The sequence below is a fragment of the Hyaena hyaena genome, unplaced genomic scaffold, assembly GCF_003009895.1.
Source record: "Hyaena hyaena isolate Hyena2069 unplaced genomic scaffold, ASM300989v1 scaffold_172, whole genome shotgun sequence".
In the NCBI taxonomy this organism is placed as follows: domain Eukaryota; kingdom Metazoa; phylum Chordata; class Mammalia; order Carnivora; family Hyaenidae; genus Hyaena; species Hyaena hyaena.
In genome coordinates, this window is record NW_024080804.1 from 1,268,075 (window position 1) to 1,287,369 (window position 19,295).

At 35.0% G+C, this 19,295-nt stretch overlaps 1 pseudogene; it reads right to left on the reverse strand.

The window, feature by feature from the left end:
* Positions 1 to 11,925: 11,925 nt before the first annotated feature.
* LOC120237121 lies at positions 11,926 to 12,372 on the reverse strand (annotated as a pseudogene).
* Positions 12,373 to 19,295: the final 6,923 nt, after the last annotated feature.

The following is a 19,295-nucleotide window of genomic DNA, read 5'->3' on the forward strand; positions in this document are numbered from 1 at the left end:
GAACAAACCATTTCAGCCTACTTAAACTGTAGTGTTAGCTCATGTTGAAAAGGAAGTCTATAGTAGAACAAATATAAAATCATTCTAACTTGGGTTGACTAAACACTATTAAAATAGTGAACTTATAACAAATACAAGTATTAAGAACTTTGCATTGGTGACTTGGAAAGGTATATAAAGACAAATGAGGAGCACCTGGGTGTCTCCGTCGGTTAAGCCTCCGACTTTGGCTCAGGTTAGGATCTCAGGGTTCGCTGGTTCGAGCCCCGGCTCGACAGTCAGCTCAGAGCCTGGAGCCTGCTTCCAATTCTGTATCACCCTTTCTCTCGGACGGACCCTCCCCTGCTTATGCTGTCTCTCTCTCTCTCTTTCTCTCTCTCTCTCTCAGAAATAAATAAAGCATTAAAAAAAAAACAATTGATTTAGTTCTCATTTTGTTCTGTTTTTGTTGGAACTGGCTTAATGTTTTTGAATGGCCTCCATGTGAACATTTCTCAATGATAGACATAAAATGCATATTTGTACTCCACGTTGGAATGATGCCCTTGAAATTGATGCTTGAGGACTACCATATTGGAGAAGCTGTTTAAGTTCCACTAGGTTTTTTTTGGGGGGGAGGATAAAGATTCTGTAGATAATAATTAGGATGATAAGGGTGATGATGAATGTGGAAATGATAATGGTGGTGGATATAATCATAGTGCCACTGTGTTGAACACTTTTCATTTCTTATTTAGTTCTGGAGACAATTCCATTCACTAAGTTCTATTACTACCCTTTTTATAAGATGAGGAAGCTTAGATACTTTAACATATTTGTCTACCTGAATCAGTAAGTGGTATTGATGAGATTATACTCTAAGTGTTGTTTCTAGGGTTAGCTTTTTTTTCTCTTTTTAGAGCACTTTAAGGTTCACAGGAAAATTTAGAGGGAGGTACAAATATTTCCCATATATCCTCTGCTACCACACGTGTATAGCTTTCCCCTCCTTATCAATATCCCCAATCAGAGTGATACATTTGTTGCAACTGATGAACCTGCATTAACATTTCATAATTACCTAAAGTCCATAGCTTACATTTGCTTACAAATGCACTCTTGATATTGTATATTTTACAGGTTTTAACAAATGTATAATGACATGTATGCATCATTATAGTATCTTACAGAGTATTTTCACTGCCCTAAAAATGCTCTGTGGTTGGTCTCTTCATCCCTCTTCTGCCCCATCCCCTGACAACTATTGATCTTTCTACTATTCCCTTAGTTTTACCTTTTCCAGAATGTCATATAGTTGGAATCATATAAAGTTTTCTTCTTTCATTTAGTAGTATGCATTTATGTTTCCTCCATGTCTTTTCATGATTTGATTAGATCATTTCTTGTTAGTACTGAATAATATTCCTTTGTTAGGATGTATCACAGTTTATTTACCATTCACTTACTGAAGGACATCTTGATTGATTCCAAGTTTTGGCATTATAAATAAAGCTTCTATAAATATCTGGTGCATGTTTTTATATAGACTTAAGTTTTCAACTCTGAGTAAACACCGAAGAGCACGATTGTTAGATTATGTGATAAGGGTATAGTTAGTTTTATTAAAAAAAAAACCACCAGACTGTCTTCCAAACTGGCTGTATCATTTTGCAGTCTCACCAGCAGCAAGTGACAGTTTCTGTTGCTTCACATCCTTACCAGCAGTATTGTCAGTTCAGTGTTCCAAATTTTCGTCAGTCTAATAGACGTGTAGTGTTATCTTATGGTTGTTTTAATTTGTAATTTCCTGATGACATATGATGTGGAACATCTTTTCAAATACTAATTTTCATATTTTTTGGTGAGGTGTCCCAGTCTTTGGCCCATTTTTAAATTGGACTCTTTGGTTTTTTTGTTGTTGAGTTTTAAGAGTTTTTGGTATATTTCAGATACCAGTCCTTTATATATATATTTTTTGTTCAAATATTTTCTCCCTGTCTATGACTTGTCTTCTCATTCTATTGACTATTGTCCTTTACAGAGCAGAAATTGTTAATTTTAATGAAGTCCAGTTTATCCATTCTTTCTTTCCTGGATCGTGATTTTGGTTTTATATTAAAAAAAAAAGTCATTGCCATACCCATGATCATCTAGGTTTTCTATGTTATCTGCTAGTTTTGTTGTTTTGCATTTCACATTTAGGTCAGTAATCCATTTTCTGTTAGTTTTTGGGAAGAATATAAGTTCTAGATATATTCTTTCTTTTTTTACATGTGATGCCCAGTTAATGCAACATTTGTTGAAAAGATTATCCTTTCTCCCTTGTATTATTTTGTTTTGTGTGTGTGTGTGTGTGTGACAGTGAGAGAGACAGAGAGAGAGAGAGAGGGCACACATGTGCATGAGAAGGGGAGAGACAGAGAGAAAGGAAGAGAGATAATTCCAAGCAGGCTAGCACTGTCAGTGCAGAGCCCCACATAGGGCTCAGTCTCATGAGCCATTGAGATCATAATCTGAGCTGAGATCAAGAGTTGGATACTCAACGGACTGAGCCACCCAGGTGCCCCACTTTTGCTTTCTTGTCAAGATCAGTTGACTATATTTATGTGGGTTTGTTTCTGAGCTCTCTATTCTGGTCCATCGATCTACTTTTTTATTCTTTCATTAATACTATAGTATATCAATTACTATTGTTTTACAGTAAATCTTGAAGTAGGATGGTATCAATCCTTCAACTTTGTTATTCTCTTTTTAAAAACTTTTTTATGTCTTTATTTTATTTTGAGGGACAGAGACAGAGAGCAAGTGGGGGAGAGGCATAGAGAGAGAGAGAGACAGAATCTGAAGTAGGCCCCAGGCTCTGAGCTGTCAGCACAGAGCTCAAAGCAGGGCTCGAACCCACAGACTATGAGATTGTGACCTGAGCAGAGGTCGGACACTTAACCAACTGAGCCACCCGGGCATGCCTGTTATTCTTTTTCAACACTGTGTTGGGTATCCTGTGTATTTTGCCTCTCCATGTAAACTTTAGAATGAATTTGGCAAGATCCACAAAATAACTTACTGAGGTTTTGCTTGAGGCACAATGAATCTATAGATCCATTGTGTCAGAAGTACTGACATCTTGACATATTGTCTTTCTTTCCATGAACATAGACTATTTCTCCATTTCTTTAGTTTTTCTTTGATTTCTCTTTTCAAAGTTTCATATGATGTTTTAAAACATCATATGATGTTCTTCATCATGTAGATCTTGTACCTATTTTGTTCAATTTAAACCTGAGTTTTTCATTTTGTGAGTGCTAATGTAAATGGTACTGTATTTTTAATTTCAAATTCCACTTGTTAATTGCTGTTGTTGATCTATAGAAAAGCATTTACTTTTTTAAAGTTTATTTATGCATGTTTTAAGTTAATGTATGTATGTATGTATTATACTGAGTATGTATTATATTTGTATATGTGTTATACATATACAAATATGTACTCAGTTTGCCAGGTTTTAATGTTTGCATACATGTACTTCTCATGTACAACTTGCTGACCAGTATTTTATTTTGTATCATGATAACTTAGAGTTGTTTTCTTCAATGGTTTTGAAGCCAAAATACCTAGATTAATATCCACAGTTTGCAAGTGTCATGGTATATGTGTATTGAGTACAAAGTTTTTTCTTGGCTTCAACTTGCTTTCATACACCTATTTTCCTTTTTCCTTACCTTTGTTTATTTTGTTCTATTTTTGCATATTTTAAATTGCTTTAAAATCCTTTCAGGATAAAACACAATATAAATAAATGATGAACATATTTATATTAGAATTCAGTACTTGTGCTTCATTTTATTAGTTTTGAACTATTTAGAGATACATTTAATGCTCTTAGCTTGAAAATAGTCATTTTCTTCAAGTAAACATAAATAATGTTCATTGCAGATAATTTGTTGTTTATTTGTAGCCACAAGGGATTGTGAAATGGAAGGGTAAGAACAGAGTTGGCTTTTCATTTTTAAAATAATTTTCAAGGCTATAAACTCTGTGGTATTTTAATTTTCTTAAACCTGTTAATAAGATTATTTAAAATTAAATTGATTTTCATCTTTAAATACTTTGAAGACAGAGATAGAATGCCTGGAAGCATTTCTCAGAAAAAAAATTTAGTTTTCCTTACAAATGTAGTAAGCAGCAATGTATAAGTACTAAATGTATCATAATTTAGGAAGAAGAGCTAAAGGCTATTTTCTGTTTCAATTGGAAGTTATGAAGAGTTGGGTTTTTCCCTGAGGAGCTAATTATTTGCTGAGATTACTGTGGTAGCAGATTTTACAAGAAGTCCAAGATCTCTGTAAACAGTCATAAAAACAAGTATAGATGTCACTAAAGTGCAACACTGAAACCATATAAGATAGTTTATTTTTTAAAAAATGGCTGACTGCATAAATGATCAACTATGAATTTTTTTTTAATTAAAAAGTTATAGGAGTGCCTGCGTGCCTCACTTGTTGAGTGTCTAACTCTTGATTTTGGCTAAGGTCATGATCTCACGATTCATGGAATTGAGCCCTATGTCAGGCTCTGTGTTGACAGCATATAGCCGGCTTGGGATTCTCTCTGCCCCTCCCTGCTTGTGCTCATGTTCTCTCTCTCTTCAAATAAATGAAGAAATAAATATTTTAAAAAGTTGTATCATCCTATGAAGTAATATTTGAAATTTTTCTGATTCTCTAGTTCCTTGGCTGAAAAGTCAGTAACATTTTATTATTTACCAATTGGCATATCAAGTTCATTGTCTTTCAAAAGATGACATCCTTACTTGTAAGGTGTTAAAAGTCACAATAATGATCATCCATAGTGCAAAGTATACATCTTAAAATATTATCTTTGGGAATATTCCAAGGTTTCATATGCTTTCATGAGGTATTTATGTTTTCTCTAGAGTATATATCCTGGGAAAGGACCTTTCTCTTTCTTGCCTCTGTGACCAGCATCTCTTCTCTCTTTGGGTAAGAGAACCTGATTTTTTTACAGGAGGAAATTAACCTCCCTCCCAATCAGTCTCTATAGTCTGGGTGGGCTTGAGTCCACCTTCTGACTTGAGACAGCATGAAAGCTCAAATTGAACAGAGGAGAAAACTGATATGCTATGACAAAGATGGCTGAATGATCAGGGGTGCCTGAGTGACTCAGTTGACTAAGCATCCACGTCATGATCTCACAGTTCAAAAATAAATAAACATAAAAAAATAAAAATGAAAAAAAGGATGAGTGTATGATCGAAACCAGGTCATGATGAGAGAGTATCAGTCCTGGTACATTTTTGCTGCAAATTCTGGAAAGAGGTACTTTCTCTCCACTAGGGTTGCTAAGCTGAAAGAATATAAGTGAGAAGCTTCTGTTGTTCATATTTGCCACAATATGGATACAGCTTCTCTGAGAATACTGTGGTAGCAGAGCCCTAAAATGGAAAAAGAGAGTGTCCTGATTATCTTTTGTATCCTCTGGATCTAGCTATGCCTATAGCTTGATAGACCCTGACTCGAGCCACTCTTTTACCTTATTTTGCTTAAGCTAGTATGTATTATGGTTGTGCCATTTACCAAAAAAGCTTTAAAGTTTAGGTTGGACCTCTATATTGTGGCTTATAATAAGTGATTTAATAATAATACATAGTTTTACTAAGAAGAAGCCTATGTATTTTTATGGATAATAATGAGATATAGTTTTACTAAGGTGAAGCCTATGTATTTTTATGGAAGGAATTATTGAGACAATTACCCTGACAATTCAAAAAAAATCTTTAATTACTTACCTATTTTCCACTGAATTATTTTCATTTTTAAAGTTTTAAATAGCAGAACAATTTAGCTCTGATTAATATTAATCTTTAATGGACAAAAGGAAAAGAGCAGCAAGATAAAGCATAAAGAGCACTAGGTTAAGAGCGAGAAAATGAATTCTGCTCAGCAAGTTTAAAAGAGAATATTCAAAAAGAATAGGGAAGAGTTTTAATAGGCACTGGGCTTAAGACACAGAAGTCTGGACCAGCAGACTTTCTTTCCAAGCCTACTTTGGTGTGCTTTTCATTCTTCTCCATTCTCCTTAATATGCTTTAACATCTTGGTGATATCTTAATTATTTTTTAAATCATTAGCATGATTTCCTACACATCTTTCTGTTTTAGAACACTTTTATAGTCTCTTTTTGTGATGTGGATTTAATAATTTAGTTAGAGCTGGTATTCTTCATTGCCTTACTCTTTGCTATGCATAATTTATATAATTTGGAGGTTACCTATTTTTATGTCTTTTAAATATTGTAGGAAAGCCATGTAAGGAGTCTCAATGATATCTTTGACCTAGAGAAGTAAGAACTGCTTGGATTCATCTGGGAACATTTTCCAGTACTAACTGAATAGTCCTATAACAATGTCAATCTTCTGTAAGGTAAGATCCTTAGATCTCTGAAAAGAGTTGTCAAAAGCTTACCTCTTTTTCCTCTCTTGGCAATAGACCCTACTGTGCTTTTTATGAGATATAGTTTACATATACCCTTATGTGTATGCACACACACATATATGTATCTTTATATATAGATGTGTCTATATATCTCTCTATATAGATATATATAAGTCGGCGTATATATAAGGCATATATAAAGGTATATAAGTATATATATAAATAAGATAAATATAATATGTAAGGTATATATACACATATATGTATGTGTGTATATATGAATAAACAGACACATATCCTTTTATAGCTTTATATATATATGCCTTTTTATGTGTTACTCTTTTAGATAGGGTTTATTATGTGACCTTGCCTGCCTATATGCAATAATACAAAGAAAATATCTTCAGTAATAGATGTGTCTTCTCTTTTGTCATTTTGTTTATTGCCTACTGACCACTTGGAGGTCAAAACTACTGAGCATTGCCTATTATTGGTAACAGGTTCTTCTCCCGTTTTTTGTTTTTTGTTTTTATTTTTATTTTTTTTCACTATCTGGCTGTGTGAACTTGGGTGAGGCACTTTGCTTACCTGGGTATTTGCCACAAAGATATTTTCAGCCCTAAATATTTTACTCTCTCAGAATTTTTTAAGCCATCCTAATATGAATACCATAAATATTTTGGGCTGAAAAGTATAGGTATTCATATTATTTCAGTTTCTTTAGCATATTGCTTTTGCTTAATTATCTAATGTTGCTCTCTCTACCCTTGGGAAGCTGAGTGCACCAACATTAATATCGACATTCTAACTTGAGAGAAAACTGAGTAATGACCTATCATTCTGTGTGTTTACAATGGATCAGAACCTCTTCGGAGACATTTTGTTTACTTTTGAAACAAGTTGTCCTTCATATAACTCCCACCTTGAATTCTCTTACCTTGGTAATCTCCAAATTTGAATAGTAACAGGTTCTTTTAATGTTGCCACTTATTATAGAGATAGACCATTTCCTGACAGTAACTTGTACAGATTGGTGACATGTTTGAAAATAACACAGCGTTTCCTAGAAGAGTGCTATTTTTTGATGGCACCACTGATTTTTTTATTCCTCCTGCCATTCTGTTTCTTACCAAATATACTGTAAATTTCTTACCAATGTTATCAGGGATATATGAGAAACCTAGCATTCCTCTGGGAATATTATTTGTGTTGTCTCTCTCTGAAAACACAATGGAAAAAGTGGTTCTAAGATAGAGTTAGAATCCTAAAGAGTTGTAGCACAATTATATGTACTAGCTGTAAAACAACCACTTGATAATTTTAACATTAATTAATAATCCTAAATATTAAAATAAAGAAGAGACACTTTCAAAATTAGTATCACTAAATTGGCATCATAAATTAGTAATTGTGAGTTCAAGATTATGAAATGATGCATATTTGAGGACAATTAATGAACAAAGTCTTTCTGTATATTCTATGCAAGAGTTAATATTAGCAAAGATAATTCAATTGGAGTAGGAGCTTTACTTTCATCATCATTTGCTTTATACTTAGAATGCTGAGGCTATATATGAACCTTTTCTAATTTCTCTGTTTTATAGATGATGAAACTGACCAAGGAATAAATGACTTGGCTAAACTGAAATAGTAATGGAGATAAGTTCACAGATCTCATAATACTCACTTATTTACTAAAAATAACTCACAAGTGAAAAACAGTACTTCCCATTCTTGAAATATTTTAAAGTATGTATTTTGGGGAGTCTCCTGTGTTTGATATTTACTGATGAATTCAAAACAATAGTGTTTAATTCAAAGCTAAACAAGATTAGTTGGTAAATAAACTAACATAGACACTAATCTAGGCCAGGTATTACTTTTTTTACATGCCTAAAGCTCATGTGCTCAAAAAGGAAAGCAAGGAGTCTTTGGCACTTTTTCCCCCTTAAGTTCATTTATTTTTAGAGAGGGAGAGAGAGAATCCCAAGCAGTCTCCGCACTGTCAGCATGGAGCCCAACATGGTCTCCATCCCACAAACCATGAGATCGTGACCTGAGATGAAATCAGGAGTCAGATGCTTAACTGACTGAGCCACTCAGGTGCCCCTTGGCACTTTATATTACTTTTCTATATATATCTAGGGAGGTTGGTCATATTTCTTCAGGTCTATAGTAGCTGACATATATTTTAATGATTCGGTTCAATATGAAATAACAAGGAACCAGGCAATTAACCCTAAAGAAGGACAGTTTATAATACACAGACATGAAAATTATGATTTAAAGACATCTTTTATAGTGTTGTACATTTGTTCATATTGAAGATATGGTTAATTTAATTGGTGTTTTATTTTTATAGCTGTCATTGGTACAGCATTTAAAACCATTTTCTATCTTTACAGATTAACTGTGCCTAGATATGTTTTTATGTAAGATCTAACTGTAGGAAGCAAAATAGCATATACTTCAAAAGTACAAAAGCAGCCTAAATATTTTTCTGACATGCAAGTGAATTTTCACAAAGTGAATACATCCATTTCATCACCATCCAGATGAGAATAAAACATTATCACCATTCTTAAACCCCTCCTCATGTACCCTCCCATGCCCAGAAACATTAATTATTTTGACTGCTATCATCATCATTAATTCGTTCTTCCTGTTTTTGACCATGATATGAATGGAATATTACCCTAGGAACTCTTTCGTGAATAATTTATATTATATGTGTGAAATTCATTCATATTGTCACATAGGGTTGTAACTTGTTCATTCTCATTGTTGTATAGTATTTCATTGCATGAATACACAACAATTTATTTATCTTTACTGATGCTGATGGACATTTAGGTTACCTGGTTATGTAAACAGTGCTGCTATGACCATCATCCACTGGTCTTTTGGTGCACAAATACATATGCACACATCTGTTGAGTAAATACAAAGAAGTGAAATTATTGGGTCATGAGAGTATGTGTATGTTCAGTTTTGTAGATACTGCTGAATAGTTTTCTAGAGTTATACTTCCCAACAGCAGTATGAAAATTGTGGTTATTTCTCAGCCTCATTAAATCCTGGCATTATCAGTCTTTTAAATATACCATTCTGGCAGTTATTTAATAATATTTCATGTGGTTTAAATGTTCATTTCTTGGTAAGTAAAAAAAAAAACACCTTTGCATATATATGGCAAATAACTTTTTTCTGCTCTGTGCTTGATTTTTAAATATCTCTTTTGATGAACAGAGGTGTTTTATTTTAATGTAGTCCAACTCACCAATCTTCTTTATGGTTACTGCCTCCTTTGTATTGTTTAAAAATTCTTTGCCTACTCCAAGATCATGTAAGTGTTTTCCTGTGACATATTCTATACCTTCATTGCATTACTTTTATAATTATATCTACAGTTAAATCATGAGGCCACATAAGTGTGAAACTGTTTTCTATTCTCTTCCATTGGTGTATTTGTTTACTCTTAGGTCAAAGCACACTATCTTAATTACCATAGTTTTTCATAGGTCTTAATGTCTGGTAGTATAGATCCTCAAGCTTTGTTCTTCTTCAAGATATTCCTGAAGGGAACATTCTGGGATGATAGCAGAGTAGCTAAACATCAGGAATCTGTCTTGTCTAGATAACAGTTGTACTGGTAGACTATGTCTGATGTAACTGCAGGCATATCATGTTTTATTATGCTTTGCTTTATTGTGCTTTGCAAGTTCTGTGTTTTTAACAAAATGAAGGTTTGTGGCAACCTGAGTCAAGCAAATCTATTGGCATAAATTCTCCAACAATATTCTCTCACTTCATGTCTCTGTCACATTTTGGTAGTTCTTACAATATTTCAAGCTTTTTCTTTATTATTATGTTTATTATGGGTATCTGTGATCTGAGATTACTACTCACTAAAAGCTCAGATGTTGGTTAGCGTTTTTTAGCAATGAAGTGTTTTAAAAATAGGGTATGTACATTTTGTTTAGAAATAATGCTAATGCACACTTAATAGATTTCAGTATAGCATAAACATATACTTTTATGGATTGGGAAGCTAAAGAATTCATTTAACTTACTTTTTTGGTAATATTTGCCTTATTGCAATGGTCTGGAACTGAACCTGCAATATCTCTGAGCTATGCCTGTATTTTGAAACTCTAGAGTGTGTTGAAGGCTTGCAACCTCCAGGGTAAGTCTTAGATGGTAAATCAGGGTTAGTTGGGTTCATTTTGGCCCTCAGCCCAGTACTGGCTACCCATTGTTCATTCCTAGCTATGAGGCAGGCAGCTGTGCATGTGTTTCTGGAGCAACCTGCACATAGGCCGCGGGGCCCAGGGCCGGCAAAAAAGACACTGTCCTCCAAATGTTGGGGATCTGTACTCTGATCATGATTGCCGTTTCCGATGACAAATGTGCCAAGAGTCAGGTGGCCGCTGTTGCACCTCTCCTCACTGTTATAAGCCCCTCCTTCTCTGGATATAGTGACTTCCAGGGGATTTCAAGCATCCTTCCCCTGCTTTCATTTTTTACTTTTTCCATTTTTTTAGGAGGCAGACCCTAAACATTATGACATTCAAAAGCATCTACATATATTAGGAAAATCAAGAAGAGATTTCACATGCTCAGGGAAAGATGCACATTCATAAAAGGTTTGAGAAGATCTTAAGTTTACAGTTCAGGCTGATCCTTGGCACAGAAGCAGCCTACAACAATAAAAACACAAACACAAAAAAGCAAAAATAAAACAACAGCAAAACTTGGAAAGGGGAAGAATATGATTTTTACAGTTACCACAGTGTTAGATTCAAATGTCCAGTTTTCAACAAAAATATCACAAGGCATACAAAGAAATAGTAACGTATGGCCCACTCAAAGGAAAATAGCAAACCAACAGGAACCATCCCTAAAAAATATATACTTGGATATTCTTGGCTTTTTGAATTTCTGTATATAATTTGTAAGCGGCTTGTAATCTTGTAACTTGAGATTTTGATTAGGATTACACTGGGGGCACCTGGGTGGCTGAATCGATTGTGTCTGACTTTGGCTCAAGTCATGATCTCATGGCCTGTGAGTTCACACCACGCATCCCAGCTCTGCGCCAACAGCTCACATCCTGGAGCCTGCTTTGGATTCTGTGTCTCCTTCTCTCTCTGCCTCTTTCCTGCTCATGCTCTGTCTGTCTCTGTCTCTCAAAAATAAATAAACATTAAAAAGAAAATTATAAAAAGAAGGATTGCAGTGGATCTGTAGACTAAGTTGAAGATAATTAATATTTTACTATATTAAGTTTTCCAGTCCATGAGCATTGTATAGTTCTTCATTTAATAAGATTTTCTTTTTTTTAAATTTTAAATAAATGAGGGAATTTATTAGATCAATACAAAGGTTCTTGCAGGGATTCCAACAGCTGTAATGGGTTAATAACTAGAAGTACATCTTCCTGAAGGACAAACCATATTGTAATCACAAACTTCCACTTCTGGATTTTGCAAGATCATGAAGAGAATATTGTAGAGGATAGTCCTCCCTGCAGAGTGCATAAGGGACTAGAATGTGGATTTTTGCTTGCTTTTTGATCCTTATATTCCTTTATGCTGGCCTCAAATTTGTCTAGCACATTTTGGCAGACATTTCTGATCTCACTCAGGCCTCTGAAATGGCTCAACAGCTAGGAGAGCACCTCAAGCCTGAATGTGTAAATTAATTTTGCTCTCTGAAGGATGTAGTGTAACCCCAAAATTCTACTTCCAAATTCTTTATGATCATGTAATCAAAAGGATTTCCTAGGGTATGGTCCCCCTCGTGCATACAAATGTCACAGTGTCTCTGTGTTCCAGCTGCCTGAGCCTTTTCCAGGGCTGTCTTCCTCTTGCCTTCAGCCACCACTTGGATTGGTCTTCAATCCAAGTATTTTTCTCTCTAGCTCCTGGTCCTCTTCCATTGTTGGGCAAGGCTTCTGGGATCTTCTGGTGGTGCTTGCTGATCAGAGGCTCTAACCTATATCACAAAACATGCCAGCAAAGCAACTAATAAGATTTTATTTATCTCAACAATTTTTAATAGGATTTATTTTAGAGCATCTTTCGATTGACAGCAAAATTAAGTGGAAAGTACAGCGAGTTCTCATGAATTCCCTGCCCACACACTCACAACCTCTCCTATTATCAACACTTTCAGCCAGAGTGGTACATTTGTTATAATTGATGAACTTATATTGACCATCATTATCACCCAAAGTCCATAGTTTACATTAGAGTTCACTCTTGGTCTTGTACATTCTGTGGGTTTTAACAGATGTACAGTACATATGTCCACCATTATCCTGTCCTACAGAAAAGTTTCACTATCCTAAAAATATTTTGTGCTCTGCTTGTTTATCCCTTCCTCCCTTCTAACCATTGGCAACAACTGATCTTTTTACTATTTCAATAGTTTTGCCTTTTCCATTATGTCATATAGTTAGGCTCATAACCTGTTCATCTAGCTTCTTTCATTTAGTAATGTGCATTTACATTTCCTCTATGTCTTTTCATGGCTTGATAGCTCATTATTTTTTAGCACTAAATAGCATTCCATTGTCTGGTTGTACCATAGTTAATTTATCTATTCATCTATTAAAGGCTATCTTGATGGCTTCCAAGTTTTGGTGATTATAAAGAAAGCTGATATAAACATTCATGTGCAGGTTTTGTGTGAATGTTGTTATCAACTAATTTGAGTAAATACCAAGGAGCATGATTGCTGGATCATATGGTAAAAGTATATTTAGTTTTGTAAAAAACTGCCAAACTGTCTTCCAAAGTGTCTGTACCATTTTGCATTCCATTCATAACAATGAATAAGAGTTCCTGTTATTCTAATCCTCATCAGCATTTGGTGTTTGTTTGTTTTTTCCCATTCTATTTGTAGTTATATGACAGTGTTATTTTAATTTGTAATTCACCAGTAAAATATGATGTTAAGCATCTTTTTAGATGATTATTTGCCATTACTGCATCTTCTTTGGTGAGATGTCTATTCAGTTCTTCGGCTTATTTTTTAATTAGATTGTTTTCTTATTGTTGAACTTTAAGAGGTCTTTGTATATTTTGATTAACAGTCTTTTTTCAGGTATGTTTTTGGAAATGTTTTCTCCCATTCTGCACCTTGTCTTCTCATCTTTTCACAGTGCCCTTCTTACAGTACAAGTTTTTACTTTTAATGAAATCCAACCTATCAATTATTTCTTCCATGGATCAAGCTTTTGGTGTTGAATCTAAAATGTCATCACCATACCCAAGGTCATATAGATTTTCTCCTATGTTATCTTCTAGGAGATTTATAGTTTTGCATTTTACATTTAGGTGTTTAATGCATTTTGAGTTCATATATGTAAGAGCTTTTAAGATTTTTTTTTGGCACGTGACTTTCAGTTGTTTCAGCACAATTTGTTGAAAAAACTATCTTTTCTCCATTGTATTAATTTTATTGAAGTTAAGTTGACTATATTTATGTTTGTATATTTGTGGGCTCTCTGTTCCAGTAATATTTTTGTCTATTCTTTTGTTAATACCACACCGTCTTGATTATTATAGTGTTATAGAAGATCTTGAGGTTGGGTAATTTTAGTCCTCTGACTTCATTATTCTTCTTTAGTGCCGTATTGTCTTTGTTGAATCTTTTGCCTCTCCATATAAATTTTAGAATCAGTTTGTAAAAATCCACAAACTAGTTGAGATTTTGGATGGGATTGCTGTGAGTATATAGACCAATTTGGGAAGAACTGGTATCTTAGCAATATTATCATCTTTTCCATAAAACTGGAATATCTCTCCATTTACTTAGTACTTTAATTTCTTTCATCAGACTTGTGTAGCATACCTCACATAGATCCTGTATATAATTTGTTAGCTTTATACTTAAGTAGTTCATTTGACAAGATGCTAATGTAAATGGTATTGTTTTTCTCTTCAGAATCCACTTGTCCATTGCTGGTATATAGGAAAATGCTCGACTTTTGTATGTTATTGTTAAATCTTGCAAACTTGCTAAAATAACTCTTTAGTTGCAGGAATTTTTTTTGGTGATTTTAGTCTACTTATGAGCCCATCAAAGGCATTCTTCATATCTGTTACAATGTTTTTGATCTGTAACATTTAAAATTTTTTCTTTGAATTTCCATCTTTCTGTTTTCATTATCCATCTGTTCTTAAATGTTGTCTGCTTTTTCTATTTATAGTTTTTAACACAGTAATCATAGGTATTTTAAGTTTGCAGTCTAATAATTCCAACATCTCTATCATATCAAGTCTGGTTCTGATGCTTGCTCTCTCTCTTCCTACTGTGCTTTTTTTGCCATTAGTATGCCTTCTGATACTTTGTGGAAAGCCAGACATGGTGTACTGGGTAAAAGGAACTTAGGTGAATAGATGTTTAGTGACGTGGTAGTAAGGTGTGGCAAAGGGGAAGTGTTCTTTAGTTGCATGATTAAGTCTTAATCTTTTAGCCAGCCTGTGTCCCTGGACTGTGGACTTCACATGTTCTTCTCAGTTTCCCCCAGTTAGGTGAAACAGGATGGTGCGAGAGGTTTGGAGTTGGGTATTTTCCTTCCTCCACAACAATAATAGTGTGTAGTTTTTGGTTTGGCATGATTGCTCATTTTTAGCAGATTTATTTCTAAATATTTAATTTGGGGGGGCTATTTTAAATGGTCTTATTTTTATAATTTATTTCTGTTATTTTTCGATGGATAAAGGTAAAATAAATGTTTTCACTAATCTTGTTTCCAGTGAACTTTCTAAATTCATAAAGTAATATTAAAATTTCACACTTACTTGGATTTTCTATGTACATGATCATATATCTGCATATAACAATTTTTATTTCTCCCTCTTCAATTATTATACCTTGTCCCTCTGTCTTAATACAGTGGTTAGGATATCAGACACAATGATGGGTAGAAGTGATGACAGCAAAAATCCTATTTCATTGTTGATTTCAGAGAAAAAGCTTTCACTATTTTACTGTTAAGTATAATGTTAGTTGTAGTCCCCCCCACCATGTTTTTTGGTAGATAAATATTTGTCAGAGGAAAGGTATTTCTTTTTATTCCTAGTCTATTGAGTTTTTGTCTTAAATAAGTATTGAATTTTATCACAGGTTTATCTGCATCTCTTGAGATGCATCATATGATTTTATTTTGTTTTTTTTAATATGGCCAATTTTATGGATTAATATTTTGAAAGTTAAACATATTTGCATTTTTGGGAGAAATTCAACTTGATCATGATACAGTAGCCTTTTTTATGAATGTCTGGATTCAATTTCTTATTAATATTATTAATATTTCTTAGAATATATTCATTTATGTTCTTAACAGAAATTGACTTGTATTTCTTTTTGTGTGTGACTTTTCGGTCATATTTTGGGATAATATGATGTTGGCCTAATACGCTGAGTTGCTATTTGTTTCTCACTTTTTCTATTATCTTCAAGTTTGTTAAGATTGATGAGGTTCTTGAGCAAATGGCTAAGGAAGAATTCTTGAGAAATCTTTGGTGCAAAAAGGTGATTTTATTAAAGGACAGGACCCATGGGTAGAAAGAGCTGCACTGGGGTTGTGAGGAGTGACTGACTATATGCTTTTAAATTAGTGAGGGTTAGGGACAGCATAAGTCTCTAGGCAATTTGGAAGCAAGGCTTTCAGGACCCTTAGGTACTAGCTGCCATTAAGATAAGGTTACTTTTAGTCTTTAATAAACAAAAACATGAAAGAAGTAAGGCAGCCATGAGTTTCTTGAGCAAGGTCACGCTCTCAATGTCTGATTCAGGTCATGCTCTGAATGTCTGATTCAAGGTCACATCTGATAGACAGACGTCTATCAGTGGACTACAATCTGTAAGGAGATTTAATTTATGCTACATTGCTCTGCCTTTATTTCCCTCATCAAGATCAGTATTATTTCTTTTTTAAATGTTTTATAAAAATTCAACAGAGCATAGAGATCTCCTTGTAGGAAGATTATAAACTGTGGATTCAATTTTTGGAAATATAGAAAGGGAAACATTTACATTTTTCATTTCTTCTTGAGCAGGTTTTTCTTTTTTCTGAGTTACATTTTTTAATAGAAATATTATTGGGGTGCCTGGGTGGCTTAGTTGGTTAAGCGTCCGACTTTCGCTTAGGTCATGATCTCACGGTTCGTGGGTTCGAGCCCCGCGTCGGGCTCTGTGCTGACTGCCAGCTCAGAGCCTGGAGCCTATTTCAGTCTGTGACTCCCTCTCTCTCTGACCCTCCCCTGCTCACGCTGTCTCTCTCTCTGTCTCCTAGAAATAAATAAACATTTAAAAAAAAAAGAAATATTATTGACATATAATAGCCTATTCATTTCATATGTGTATCACAGTGATTCAATATTTTTATAAGAATTTTTTTTAATGTTTTATTTATTTCTAGGAGAGAGAGAGAGAGAGAGCGTGCGCAGGGGAGGGTCAGAGAGAGAGAGAGTCACAGAATCTGAAACAGGCTCCAGGCTCTGAGCTGGCTGTCAGCACAGAGCCCGATGCGGAGCTCGAACCCACGAACTGCGAGATTATGACCTAAGCGAAAGTCGGACGCTTAACCGACTAATCCACCCAGGCGCCCCAGTGATTCAATATTTTTATCCACTACAAAATGATCCTTTTATCATGTATACTAGGATCATGACCTAAGGTGAAATCAGAATCAGACCCTTAACCAACTGAGCTACCCAGGTGTCCCTGAACCTTGGTTTTAAATATAATCTATATGACAGTGATAATGACTTTCTAGCTCTAACTCTGAATTTAGCTATTGGTTTTCTCCAGCCTGTATTTTCCTCTCATAATCTTCCCTATTTCCGCAAGTGGCATCACTGTTATAGATTAATTCCCCCCTCCCCAAATTCATATGTTGAAATGCTAACTGCCAATGTGTTGATGATAGGAGGTGGGGCCTTTGGGAAGTGATTAGGTTGTAAGAGTGGAGCCCCCATGCATGAGATTAATGCTCTTACAGGAGACACAGAGAGATTACTTTCTGTCTCTCCTCTCTGCCATGTGAGGATAAGAGGAAAAGACAGCCATCTGAGCACCAAGAAGACTGTCTTCACCAGACATGGGCTGTGATGGTGTTTTGATCTTGGATTTCCCAGTCTCTAGAACTGTGTGAAATAAATGTATGTTTTTGAGGCCCTTCAGTCTGTGGTATTTTTGTTACAGCAGCCCTAAATGACAAAGACAGTCTATATATGCATAGCTGATGAAGCCAAAAACTGAGATCAGGGTAATAGGTCTACAAGCCAGAGGGTGTTGAAGATTGAGTAAATCACCAGAAGCTGAGGAAGAAGCATGGAATAAATTCTTTCTAACAGTGCTCAGAAGTAACCAACCCTGCTGACACTTTCATCATGGACTTCCAGCCTCCAGAACTATGAGATGATACATTACTTTTGTTTAGGCCATCTGGTTTGTAGTATTTCATTACAGGAGTCCTAGCAAACTAATGCAAGTCTCCATCTTACCAAGTTATTGGGAGATTCAACCTCAACCATTAGAGGCATTCTCTCCGCTCCCACCCCCTACCCTAGAAGTCTTTTCAGGTTTCAATGTGAAAGCCAAGCCAAGACAAAGAGCTGACTCTGGAGAAAGTCAGCCTAAGTAAAAAGCCATCCTCTGACCAGCCTACCTACAGGTTCCACTGCCTGGATCCACTGCCAATCCCTTCTGAGATCCCACTGCCTGACATACAAATAAGCTTTAGGGTGCTGGTTTCTGATATAGATCTACCATCCTCCACCCCATTCTACTCTAGGGAAATTCACATATCTCTTGATCCCGCTTCTCTTCCTCAACAGTAATCACAAAAGCTAAGTGAAAACACTGCCTTCAAACAACTTCTGTGTTTGCCCTAGGAAATGCCCTTGAGACAAAAAAACACAAAAGATTTGGCTACATTGTGAAAAAAGAGAACAACATTTGTAAATATCACACACCTAGCTCCCAGTCATACTGATTCTTTCACATCAGCCAAAACAAAACACAAATTAATATCTCAAGAATTTATCCTACCAAAGCAGAGATGTCCAGGCAGGACTTATTTCACCAGATAACAGGTCACCCTGTGATGAGCTCACAGCTAGCCTCCAACTGTCTCATAATCAGAATACCAACCTGTCCATGCAGGAAATCCTTCAAAGGATTCAACAAGCTGCAAAGTAGAAAAAATTCAAGTTTTCTCTCTCTTTTTCTTTTGTCATTTCTTCTGTCTCCTCCCATACTATTTCTTCCTCCCTTATCGCCTCATTTTGAACTTTTAGCAAATAGTATACAATTATAAGAGGTCCAATAGCATACTTTACATCAGTAACTTCCTTCAGCTATTTTTATTCTCTGCTAACAGAAACATCCAGCTTACTATACCTTGCAAAAGCATCTGTGTCACAGGAAATAAATCTGGTTGCTGTTTGATGTTACATCCATTATAATGGATAAAAGTGCTCCAAGGTAATTAAATAAAAGCTGGGTAGTTTTCTACTGAAACAGAAATATACAGCCCACTGTTTCTCCATTTTTCTTAATAAAATGATGTTGTGTGTATGCTGCAAGTTGGGACCTTGTCATGCTTATCAGTAATCTTTGGAATGAAGATTATTATTTCCTTTCCTCATGTAGGTGCTTGGCATTCATGTTACATAAGAAGTTAAGATGTGTATGTTGTTGTTCTCACACAGAAAAAATCTTTCAGGTAAGCGCTTAATATGTGCTTAGTAGCTTTACCTATAGAGAGAGGTACTATATATAACTACAAAGAAGCAGGTAGCCTGTTGTAGTTTGTGACTCTTCTTTCTACTTCTGATAAGGAGT